The sequence below is a fragment of the Mandrillus leucophaeus genome, unplaced genomic scaffold, assembly GCF_000951045.1.
Source record: "Mandrillus leucophaeus isolate KB7577 unplaced genomic scaffold, Mleu.le_1.0 Scaffold921, whole genome shotgun sequence".
NCBI classification, from domain to species: Eukaryota; Metazoa; Chordata; class Mammalia; order Primates; family Cercopithecidae; genus Mandrillus; species Mandrillus leucophaeus.
Window position 1 is genome coordinate 1048344 of NW_012110042.1, and position 3041 is coordinate 1051384.

At 53.5% G+C, this 3041-nt stretch overlaps 1 pseudogene; it reads left to right on the forward strand.

Annotated features, from left to right (window-relative positions):
* Positions 1-3041, forward strand: part of LOC105531937 — a 17382-nt pseudogene that overhangs the window by 12437 nt on the left and 1904 nt on the right.

The following is a 3041-nucleotide window of genomic DNA, read 5'->3' on the forward strand; positions in this document are numbered from 1 at the left end:
ATTACTTTTCACGTGTTCTCACCTTTTCTTCCAACCTCCCTATCATTTCTAAATTCCTGTTAAATTGAACTTGGTATCTTTTTCCGTCATAGATAGGACTTTTGTGGGTTGTGTGCACGTGTGCATGCACATATTTGCATATATTTGTATATTTTGCTATCTTGTGGCGAAATGAAATCTTTCAGAATGAGAAAAAAATGTATTTCTTCTTTTTTTCCAGCATATTTTTTCCCTCATAGACCTGTAACATAAATGCTAGCTAAGTATTAAAGTGGGTTGAGTTACTTCCTTAAAAAGGAAAAAAAAAAGGCTCTATTATTAACTGTCAGGCCACTGGTGCCTTCCCTGGGAGGGGCTTAGCCCCTTCTGGCTGGGTTGCCTGTGGACGGTCACCACTGTCAGCAGCCATTCCAGCCCCCATAGCAAGGACTGGCCATCTAGGGCTCACAAGGCAGTCGATCCCAACAGCTTCCACAATAATATGTGTATATCTCTGTCCCTACACGTCCACATCATTCTGGAATCATCTTTTGGGCGATCTTCCCTACTTGAAGGGACTGTCAAACATCTTGGTGTGGTAGGTGCTTCACAAAGCGCTAAATGAATGAGTGAGTCAGTCATGGTAGAGAGCAGGGTGTGGGGCTGGGGATGCAGGACTGTTCCAGGCTGAGACTAGCTGGGGACCATGGGAGCAGAGGCCCAGGTCAGAGCTCAGCCTGTAGGAGGGCATAGACCCTGACAGCTGCATAGGGAGTTTTCCAAGAGCAGAGGCTTTGGATATAGGGTTGGCTGGGAAATTACCATCGTCACCTGGTCCCATGCCCATAACCCTCTATCCCCTGGGTGGGTGACCTCCAGCGGGCAGCCCCCGATGACGAATGGCAGCCCTCCCACTCTCAGAAGCCTCATCAATTGCAGGCCCTGTGGGTCACTCACCTGCCTGGCATTCCCTGAGCCCTTCCCTGCTGACTCACCATAGTCCTGGCTAGTCCAAGCTTCCTGCCAGCGGCCCAGCCAAGACCAGAGGAGAGGGAGGTAGGAGGCCAAGGAGACTGCATCAGGACCCAGGAATGCTCTGCTGGGTGGGAGCAGCGGGGAATAACTTCCACCGCTCTGAAGGGGTGACCAGGAAGTGGACTGTCTAATGGCTGATGGATGCCTCTGTCCCTTAGTCACAGCCAGGCCCTCACCAACCCCTATTCAGAGAACAAGGTCTCCCCAGGCCCTGACCCCCTGCTGTATCAAAGCACCATCCATGACCTGTGACTGCCTATGCTTGCCTGCCACCGTACTGGTCGTGTGTGATTGCCTGTGACTGTGTGTTATGCGCCGATAGGCGTGGTTGAATGTGACTGTGGTTGTGTTGAATGGTACAAGTCTCTGTGTGACTACATGTGACTCAGAATCCCTGCGTGTAACCGTGTCCAGCTGTGATTGAGTGCAGATGGAGGACTGAATGCGATTGCACCTGGTGCTGTATGGTTTTGTGTGATTGTATGTCATGGTGTGTTAGGCATGATCACCTGTGGTTATGTGTGTTCTAGTGGTTGTGTGATGCTGAGTGTGATGAAGCATGCCTGTGGGTGCGTGTGGCTGTGGGTGGCTGTGTGTGACTGGGTGGGGCTGTGTATGACTCTTCAGGACCATGCACACACCTGTCAACCCCCACAAAATATAGGCTGCAGACCCCCAATCTTCTTGGCACAGGCCCAGGCCCAGACCCAAGAAAGTCAGGGGTCTGCAGCCTATGTCCTGTGGGGGATGACAGGTGTGTGCGTGCCTGCTGTGTGCATCCTCCTTTGCCAGGTTCTGCCCCTGAGGAGCCCAGACCAGCTCCCATTTATGAAAGGAGGTGGAGCCGGGCTGCAGGGTGCTCTTCCCTGCCGTTACCGACCATGTTCAGAGTGTTTTCTTGGAAGCCAGTCTGGGCTTTGGGGAAGTGCCAGCCCGTCTGAGCCCTTGCAACAGCTGAGTCCCAGGCTAACAAAGTCTCAGCTCCGCCCTGACCCAGACCCAGGCTGCCTTCCACCCTGCAGGAGCACAGCCAGCACCTCCCAACCCTGGCCACCTGCTTCCACCCTCCCCAGACCTCATCTGGGTGCAAAAAGAACACAGGAACCCAGCTCTGCTTCTTTTCCAACCCTGAAGACATGCTTTGTAAGGGCTTTACCACTAACTCCTTGAGAGAAATCAGATGGGATAACAAAAACAGCCCTGGAAGAAACTGACAGTTTCAGATGTTTACAGGCTCTTCCAGGCCCGGCCCTAGGCTGCTGTCTCTGGGCTTCTGTCCTCCACTTTTCTACCTGAGGAAGGAGGGTGAGCTTCCAGTCTGGCTGACCCTAGTCCCAGGCCAAGTGACCCCACCCACGCAGTACCCTAGCTTCTTGCTGCTACCACCCCCTCCCACAGCTGAGGCAGGCCTTCTACCTCTCTGAGGACGCTCCAACTCTCAGGGCCAGGGTCCAGCCCAGAAGTGACAGGAAGGATCCCTCTGGCTTATTTCCTGCAGATCAAAGTTGGGCAACAGCTGCCCAGATGTGTGAGCCTCAGACTGCTTCTGTCCCTGCCGGGAAAGAATACACTCAGGGTCTGGACCATCTGCCCCAGCTGGTTCTGGGCCAGGCGGGGGTGAGGGATGTGGGACGGAGTTGGTAAGAGGCTGGAGCAAAGTTCTGGAAGGAAGGGTGGCGGGAAGGAAGACACTGTGGGTGGGAGTCAGAGCAGCCTATATAAAGAACCGGGCTAGGGCCAAGGCAGGCACGCTCCCCTACCGACACCGGGGGGCCTACAGACTTGGGTGGGAGGGAGTGTCACAGAAAGGGAATCCTGGACCAGTGGCTCAGGTCACCAAAGCTCTGGTCCTAACTTTGCCACCTAGCAGCTGTGTGACCAGGGAAAGCTGCTTTCCCTCTCTGGACTTTGGTTTATCCACCTTGAAGACTGAAAAATGGTGGAAATGAAGTATGTAAAGTGCAGAGCCCAGTGGCACAAATAGTTGCTCAATAGACACAACTCACTTGCATCCTAAAGACAGTTAC